Source organism: Elephas maximus, chromosome 7, assembly GCF_024166365.1.
Source record: "Elephas maximus indicus isolate mEleMax1 chromosome 7, mEleMax1 primary haplotype, whole genome shotgun sequence".
NCBI classification, from domain to species: Eukaryota; Metazoa; Chordata; class Mammalia; order Proboscidea; family Elephantidae; genus Elephas; species Elephas maximus.
The window spans coordinates 31,104,099-31,113,730 of record NC_064825.1 but is presented as its reverse complement, the minus strand read 5'-3'; positions in this window follow the sequence as shown (position 1 = coordinate 31,113,730).

The following is a 9,632-nucleotide window of genomic DNA, read 5'->3' as shown; positions in this document are numbered from 1 at the left end:
AGTAGCAGTAGTGTGATGGAAGTCAGTTCAGAGATCAAGTCCTCCCTGTGTGCTAGCAGCTGCCTTCAGAAAACTCTGTAGGTAGGAGAATTCCAAAGGCACTCTCTCTTCTGGAGAAGAGCGTGCTTCCTTGGATGCCTTTTATTCAAACCTGAAGACCACGCCCAATTTTCCCCAGTGATTGTATTTCATGTGTCTTCCAATAGGAGTTAATAGAATGATTAGGTTTCTTCCAAATAAAGGAAATGATTGATTTAACACCTTGATGGTCTTCATAAGCCCACCTCTACAAACATCATTTCATAAGTAATACTAACTTTTCAGCAAATGAACCATCGTATGCCAACTTCATATATAAATTTTTTTTCAACTGAGGACGTTTATTTTTAACTGTTTAAAAAGGTAGAAAGGAGGATGCCATCAGTTTATGATTTTAGCAAATGTCTTGGAAAAGTTGGAAATGGTTTGCCTGAGGTTGACTGTAATGATGCTTATCATGTAGGAACAGTGGTATTATGTTTGATTTATTTTTGTATTTTGAAGGAAGAACTTAACGTAAGGACCACTTTGGCCCCCACTCCATGGGAATGATTAGATTTTACCAAGGAGAAGAGGGGATTATGTAACACCTTTGCTAATTTCCATAAACTAATCCCCGCAAACGTCATCTCATCAAAAGAAACTGATTTTTTTAAAAAATGAACCTCCAATGCTGACTTTCTATGAAAATTAGTTTTGGAACAAGACTTTTTACTTACATTTTGCAAAAAGGTAGAAAACAGGATGTCATTAGTTAATGATCTTAGCAAATGTCTTGGAATATTTGGAAATGTTTTACCCAAGGTTGTTCTTGTTAGGTGCTGTCGAGTCGGAATCATAGCGACCCTATGCACAACAGAACGAAACACTGCCTGGTCCTGTGCCATGCTTACAATCGTTGTTATGCTTGAGCTCATTGCTGCAGCCACTGTGTCAATCCACCTTGTTGAGGGTCTTCCTCTTTTCCGCTGACCCTGTACTCTGCCAAGCATGATGTCCTTCTCCAGGGACTCATCCCTCCTGACAACATATCCAAAGTATGTAAGATGCAGCCTTGCCATCCTTGCCTCTAAGGAGCATTCTGGCTGCACTTCTTCCAAGACAGCTGTGTTTGTTCTTCTGGCAGTCCACGGTATATTCAATATTCTTCGCCAACACCGCAATTCAAAGGCGACAACTCTTCTTCAGTCTTCCTTATTCATTGTCCAGCTTTCACATGCTGATGTGATTGAAGATACCATGGTTTGGGTCAGGCGCACCTTAGTCTTCAGGGTGACATCTTTGCTCTTCAACACTTTGAAGAGGTCCTTTGCAGCAGATTTGCCCAATGCAATGCATCTTTTGATTTCTTGACTGCTGCTTCCATGGCTATTGATTGTGGATCCAAGTAAAATGAACTCCTTAACAACTACAATTTTTTCTCTGTTTCTCATGATGTTCCTCATTGGTCCAGTTGTGAGGATTTGTGTTTTCTTTATGTTGAGGTGTAATCCATACTGAAGGCTGTGGGCTTTAATCTTCATTAGTAAGTGCTTCAAGTCCTCTTCACTTTCAGCAAGCAAGGTTGTGTCATCTGCATAACGCAGTTGTTAATGAGTCTTCCTCCTATCCTGTTGCCCCGTTCTTCTTCATATAGTCCAGCTTCTTGGATTATTTGTTCAGCATACAGATTAAATAGATATGGTGAAAGAATACAACCTTGACGCACACCTTTCCTGACATTAAACCAATCAGTATCCCCTTGTTCTATATGAACAACCACCTCTTGATCTATGTAAAGGTTCCTCATGAGCACAATTAAGTGTTCTGGAATTCCCATTATTCACAGTGTTATCCATAGTTTCTTATGATCCACACAGTCAAATGCCTTTGCAGAGTCAATAAAACACAGGTAAACATCCTTCTGGTATTCTCTGCTTTCAGCCAGGATCCATCTGACATCAGCAATGATATCCCTGGATCCACGTCCTCTTCTGAAACTGGCCTGAATTTCTGGCAGTTCCTTGTTGATATACTGCTGCAGCCGTTTTGGAATTATCTTCAGCAAAATTTTGCTTGTATGTGATATTAATGATATTGTTCTATAATTTCCACATTCGGTTGGATCACCTTTCTTGGGAATAGGCATAAATATGGATCTCTTCCAATCAGTTGGCCAGGGAGCTGTCTTCCATAATTCTTGGCATAGATGAGTGAGCACTTCCAGTGCTGCATCTGTTTGTTGAAACATCTCAACTGATATTCCATCAATTCCTGGAGCCTTGTTTTTCGCCAATGCCTTCAGAGCAGCTTGGACTTCTTCCTTCAGTACCATCGGTTCCTGATCATACGCCACCTCTTGAAATGGTTGAAAATTGACTATTTCCTTTCGATATAATGACTCTGTGTATTCCCTCCATCTTCTTTTGATGCTTCCTTCATCGTTTACTATTTTCCCCATGGAATCCTTCACTATTGCAACTCGAGGCTTGAATTTTTTCTTCAGTTCTTTCAGCTTGAGAAACACCGAGCGTGTTCTTCCCTTTTGGTTTTCCATCTCCAGCTCTTTGCACATGTCATTATAATACTTTACTTTGTCTTCTCGAGATGCCCTTTGAAATCTTCTGTTCAGTTCTTTTCCTTCATCAATTCTTTCTTTTGCTTTAGCTGCTCGATGCTCAAGAGCAAGTTTCAGAGTCTCCTCTGACATCCACCTTGGTCTTTTCTTTCTTTCCTGTCTTTCCGGTGACCTCTTGCTTTCTTCATGGATAATGACCTTGATGTAATTCCACAACTCGTCTGGTCTTCAGTCACTAGTGTTCAATGTGTCAAATCTATTCTTGAGATGGTCTCTAAATTCAGGTGGGATATACTCAAGGTCCTTTTTGGCTCTCATGGACTTGCTCTGATTTTCTTCAGTTTCAGCTTAAACTTGCATAGGAGCAATTGATGGTCTGTTCCACAGTCAGCCCCTGGCCTTGTTCTGACTGATGATATTGAGCTTTTCCATTGTCTGTTTCCACAGATGTAGTCAATTTGATTTTCTGTGTGTTCCATCTGGTGAGGTCCATGTGTATGGTCGCCATTTATGTTGGTGAAAGAAGGTATTTGCAGTGAAGAAGTTGTTGGTCTTGCAAATTCTATCATTTGATCTCTGGCATTGTTTCTATCACCAAGGCCATATTTTCCAACTACTGATCCTTCTTCTTGGTTTCCAACTTTCACATTCCAATCGCCAATAATTATCAATGCATCTTGATTGCATGTTCGATCAATTTCAGACTGCAGCAACTGAAAAAAAATCTTCTGTTTCTTCATCTTTGGCCCTAGTGGTTGGTGTGTAAATTTGAATAATAGTCGTATTAACTGGCCTTCCTTGTAGGAGTATGGATATTATCCTCTCACTGACAGCGTTGTACTTCAGGATAGATCTTGAAACATTCTTTTTGATGATGAATGTGACACCATTCCTCTTCGAGTTGTCATTCCCAGCATAGTAGACTACATCATTGTCTGATTCAAAATGGCCAATACCAGCCCATTTCAGCTCACTAATGCCTAGGATATCGATGTTTATGCGTTCCATTTCATTTTGATGATTTCCGATTTTCCTAGATTCATACTTCATACATTCCAGGTTCCAATTATTAACAGATGTTTGCAGCTGTTTCTTCTCATTTTGAGTCACGCCACATCAGGAAATGAAGGTACCAAAAGCTTTACTCCATCCATGCCATTAAGGTTGACTCGACTTTGAGGAGGCAGCTCTTCCCCAGTCATCTTTTGAGTGCCTTCCAACCTGGGGGGCTCATCTTCCAGCACTATATCAGATAATGTTCTGCTGCTATTCATAAACTGACAGACACGTGGGGGTTACCCAAGGTAAACCAAAAACCAAAGGCTTCCATTATATTCTGTCATGTATAAAGTGTTGCATTTTATTGATTGATTTTTGAATTTTACTGTAAGAACACCTCTGGTAACCACAACAGAAAGGAGACTTCTCCTGCCCTTCACACTCCAAATTAAGCCTAGCACAGCCTCCCAGCAACAGCAGGATGTAGGATTCTCTGTTTGCCACTCTTCAACCCACCTAGGAGGGTACAGGGGGAAAAGGGTGGAAAGTCCCAATTCGGGAAAATCTGAGTGAATTTTGGGTTATATCCCAACACACTTAGTCCTCTACTTATGAAATGAGGGTGGATGTTACCTTGGACCCTTAAGAAACATCTTCTAGTTTTGATTGGTCCCAGATATCCTTCATGCAGCCTGGGAAGCCAAGCTATAGATTCTGGAGAAGCAGCTCAGAGCCCCTCACTAGTGTCATCATCACCTTGTGTGCAGAGATCCTAGGGCCCAGTATCAGTCTGAGCAGGGTAAGAGATAGAGGGAGGCTCTGAGGAGCAGGAAGAACCGCCATGAACAAGGAGTTCCAGTTTCCAGAATGCCTCCTTTGTGCCTGAAAATAGCTGGGTGGGCACCCAGTAGGCCACCATCTCTTTGCCTGACTCCTCTGATATCTTGCCGTTTCTCTGGTTTGAGCCTTCCAGGGATAGGACAGGAGGTGAGGTCTGGCTCTGGAGTCAGATGGCAGAGACTTAGCAAGGAGTGTCCTTATGGGAAGGGGATCCACCTGAACCTGTGCTGGGGTGCATGGGGAACAGATAGATGAAGAAGGTAGAGTTGGGAGTAGTCTTTTGGGAACTGCAAGCTTCAGGGATCTCCAGAACCTCCACCATCATTGCAAAGTGAGAGAGAAGTTGCAGGCCGGTGGGAGGCTTTTCCTGTTGTGACCATTGAACACAATATCCTCCCCTGTTAGCTTCAGAAACAAGCAATGGTTGCACAGGAAAGGGTTCCCATGCTCTGGAAGAAAGGTGGTAGAGCTGTTCTTTCTGTTCCTCTGTGGTGGAACCCAGCCCAACCACACAGGCAGAGAAGACTGCAGGGCTTGCTGCCTCTTAGATACCTCCTGGTATCCCAGACTCCAGAATTCCCTCCCTAAATCAGCCGCCACCAGAATTTTCTCCCTGGTTTATTTTTCCAAGGGCTGATCATGCCACCGCCACGCAACACCAAGATCCCACAATTCTAAATTCCAACCTACCTAAAACATCCTTTATGAAGGTATACAATATTTGTCAAAGTGGAGTATAACAAATGATTATTAAAATTTTGTTAGATAGGATTATACATTTTAAAGACTTGGACATATGATATGGGGACCCCAATTTGCACTTATGCACTCTCCTCACCAATATACCTGGCTCCTGTAAAAATTCTCACTGAAAGGTCAAGTCTAAATAATCAGGAGGTAGGACCCTGTGGCTGTCAGTAAGTGAAGCCTTCCCTTGATAACCAGCTCTTGCCAGCCCAGTGCCTGTTCCCAGGCCAGCATTTTTAAAAATGGCTTTTCTCCCTTTTTAAGATTTAGTCTACAATTTCATTGCAACAAAACAGAAGCAGTGGAAAAATGACAAAGAGAATATTTTTAAAATCAATAACTCACATCCCAACTCTGCTAAAACTTCATATTTAAATCTAGATGCCTTTCTCTTGTGATGTATGTCCATCTAAGCAATTCAGCTCTGAGGAAATGGAGATTTTATATGGAGTGGAACTTACTTGTCATCTAAACCTTCCATGATATATGTACATATATTTCAAGTAAATGATGCTAGCAAGGCTTTACACTTGTGTTTTTAAAAGGGATCTTAGATTCCAAAACACAACTAATTACTCTCTCATAGGGGGCCCATAATTTCTAAAAACACCCAGAAGGATTTTTTTTTTTTAATTTCTTAATCCATTTTCCTAGTACCATCCTTTCTGCTCTGAAGTACAGAAATAGATATTTACTAATAACATACTGTATATCTTTCCAAAATATTTGTACAGATTCTTCAGGAATTATGGGATTGAAATGAGTTCATTTTATTCTTTTGCTTTTCTGTATTTTACAAACTGCTGGTGAGGAGCATGTCATACTCCAAAACCAGTTACCATCGAGTCGGTTCTGACTCATAGCAGCCCTATAGGTAGAACTGCGCCATAGTGTTTCCAAGGAGCGCTTGGTGGATCTGAGCCGCTGACCTTTCGGTTAGCGGCCGTAGCTCTTAACCACTACACCAGGTTTCCATGTAATACTCATGTAAGCTAAAACTAAAATTTAAATGTGTTCCTGTGTACTATTTGTTTGGATAAATAAGGTAAGGTTGATCCTCATATAGTTCAAAGCCCTTTGGGCAAACTTCTAGAGCTATATAGACAAAAACCGTCACCTTTACTGAGAAAAATCCACAGAAGAACCTTGAAAGGTGGCTCTGGAGGAAAAAAAAAGATGTGAGAAAGGTTCACTTTCGAATTTCACCTTCCTTTTAACATTTTGCTGGAAAATACTGCCACCAGGGAGCTGAAAATAAGGCGGGGAGCGGTGGTCAACAATATTTCTGTCAGACCATTATCTGGAATCATTTCCCCTAAATCTGGGAACTTGAGACCCTGAAGCCAAGCTCTGGTAAAAGTTCTGGGAAAACTAGGTGGCAGAACGTAGGAGTTGGGAAAGAAAGTTAAAAAAAAAAAAAAAAAGAGCACAGCATCCTAATAATGTGGTTTCTACATTTCAGTTTTTCCTCACCTCAAGGTTGTGCTTTTCTGCAAGAAACTCAGGGTCCTAATTTCTCAGCCACTCTTTCAGAAATATCTTATCTTCAGGACCAGTCACACAGGACCTGGCTCAGCAGATGCCTCCCTCACCACCACGTCAGACAAGCAGAGAAAAAGGGGTTGTCTCTGCAGCCTCCATAAGGCTCCTTTCTGAGTTGTTCGGCCTATCTGAGAACGTCCTTTTTCACAGATTAATATCCCAGGTGACTTTGTCCAGTAGTTACACAAGATGATTTTAGGATATATAAAGGCCTTTAAAATTTTTTAAATACCTAATTGGAGTGTGAGATATGGAAGCACTAAACCTTCCATTTTCTCAAGTCCCCTGTGCTGGAGGAAGGAAGCGCTGGGAAGAGCAGCTCCCTATATCCTCCCTGGCACGCAAGCCCTCAGGAGGACTGGGAGACACAGAGGGCAAAGTAAGGGCAGCAACACAAGGGCAAACCTGGGAAAATAATTCTTAAATCAGAGGGCTAGGGGCTTCAATCCTGTCGAGCTGGGCTGGGCAACAAGAGTGTCCCTCTGTGGGTACAGCACAGCCACAGGGATTTCTGGGCAGGAACAAGAACTAGGATGACACAGGCAGCATGCAGACATTTCACGCAGGAGTTTTGAGACAGTGTTAGTGTGGCTAGGAGGGTAGCCGTGGATATGTGTTCCACCCAGTGACTATACAACCACCCCCACTTCCTGCCAGTGTGTAGGAAGTGGGAGAAAGGTATCAGGGCAAACTTCCCAGAGAGCAGACCCTGGACTCTAGGGCTCTGTGAAGTCAAGGACTGGTGTCCCCTAATGGCGAGGCTCTAGCTGGGGAGAGCAGGAAGACCTAGAGCATCCAGACCCCCCTACAGAGGGGCCTTGGTAAGTCCTCATACCTCCTGCCAACAGGACAAACCTCTGGGAAAGACTTCCGCCTTTCTCCTTAAACCACAGGATTTTGCCTTATTCGCACAGTAATTTGTTCACTTATACTTACATTTTTAAATAAATACGTTTACTTTTAAAATAAAATTTTGTTTCACTACTATTTAGGTGTTAAAAAACTTTTGAGGCTTGACCAGAGTAAAATGGTGAAACTAAAGACAGGCCTCAACTCCTGTCTGACAATTTAACCTTCAACATGGAATCAAGATTATAGGATCAGAAATGTTTTTGTTTGCAGTCCGGCTAGGGAGGGAAAGGGGATGTTCCTGTGAAGGTCCTGATGCCAGCTGGCTTAAGTACAGAACAAAGGATTTCCCAGGCAACAGTCAAACCCTTGGACAGACTTAAGTATGTAACAAAAGAAATGTTTTTAACGTTCTTAAGGGATGATCTTGACACAAGATACTTATCTCAAGTCCCCTCAGCAGCCCTCAGGAAAGGTTTAAGATAATTACCTTGTAATAGCCTGTAGAACCTCTTTAGACACAAAGTCAAATTGACCAATCCAAATATCCCACATTGGTGTTTCCAACCAATCTCAACAAAGTCACTGCCTCCAGTTGTTCAGTCTTGCAACTTCCAACCAGAATGTTGTAACCTAACTCCTGGTTTCCGCCCTGTATCTGTCCCTGGGAAGCAGCTGCTCTTTGGATTCGTCAGTTTTCACTCTGTGTAGGCTACTATTAGGTGAAATAGCTTTATTCTATATACTACAGTGTGTTCAATAAGGCTCATTTTATCCTTGACTAAGCAAAGCCTGTTGCCATGGAGTCGATTTCTAATCCTAGTGACCCTATAGAAGAGAGTAGAACTCCGCCTGTAGGATTTCCAATGAGCAGCTGGTGAATTCAAAGAGCCAACCTCTTGGTTAGCAACCGAGTTCTTAACCACTGCACCACCTGACCAAGCAAACCCATTAACCAAACCCATTGCCCTCCAGCTGAAATTTGTTTAATGTCATAAAATGGAATTGATGTGCTATTCCCACCTTGCGGAAATAACCTTATTACAGGCTGTTATAAAGACCAATGAGGTGTGAGCTGCTGGTGGTTTTGAACAGGGACCTTTTGGTTAGCAGGTCATCGTCTTAACCACTTGGCCACCAGGGCTTCTTGTTTAATCCTAGCAAGAGCTACTTTTGCTTTTAATGTTTCCTAAATATGATACAACTTCAAAGAAGCATTTTTCCTTTATTAAAAGATTATAGATACTTTTCTTAAGGTACTGCTTTGTGATAATATATTTTAACACAAGGTTTAATTTGATAAACGAATTTGTCTCAGATAAGAAATCTGAGTAAAATTGGAATTACAACCAAGAAAGGCTTTCTTTTTTTTTTGTAGAAACAAAGTTGATTTTAAAATACACACAAAAATTTAAATTGTTAAAATGTTCAAGTTATTCTTCAAGACCAAACTAGAACAATTGTACTCAAGATATCAACTTATTTTAAGAATTTGAGCCCTCAGTGCAGTTTCTGTGTTTTCTAGACCAGTGCTTCTCCAATTTAAACTACATTCAGATCACCTGGGTATCTTGTTGTCTTGGTCTGAATTGTATCCCTCCAAAATATGTGTCGACTTGGTTGGGCCACGATTCCCAGTATTGTGTGATTTTCCTCCATTTTGTGATCTGATGTAATTATCCTTCATTTTTTTTGTTGTAAATCCTGATCTCTATGTGTTAATGGGAGTCCTGGTGGCACAGTGGTTAAGAGCTTCCCTGCTAAGCAAAACTTCAGCTGTTCAAATCTACCAGCCGCTCCTTGAGAAAGCTTTGAAGCAGTTCTACTATGTCCTATAGGGTTGCCCTGAGTCGGAATCAACTCAATGGCAATTGGGTTTGGTTTTATTTTTTTGGTTTTATGTGTTAATGAGGCAGGATTAGGTTATGTTAATGAGGACTAGGTTGTTTGTCATGTTAATGAGGCAGGATTAGTATAGGATGCAACACTGTTACTCAGGTCACAGCCCTGATATAAGAGGAGTTTCCCTGAGTTGTGACCTGTACCACCTTTTATCTTG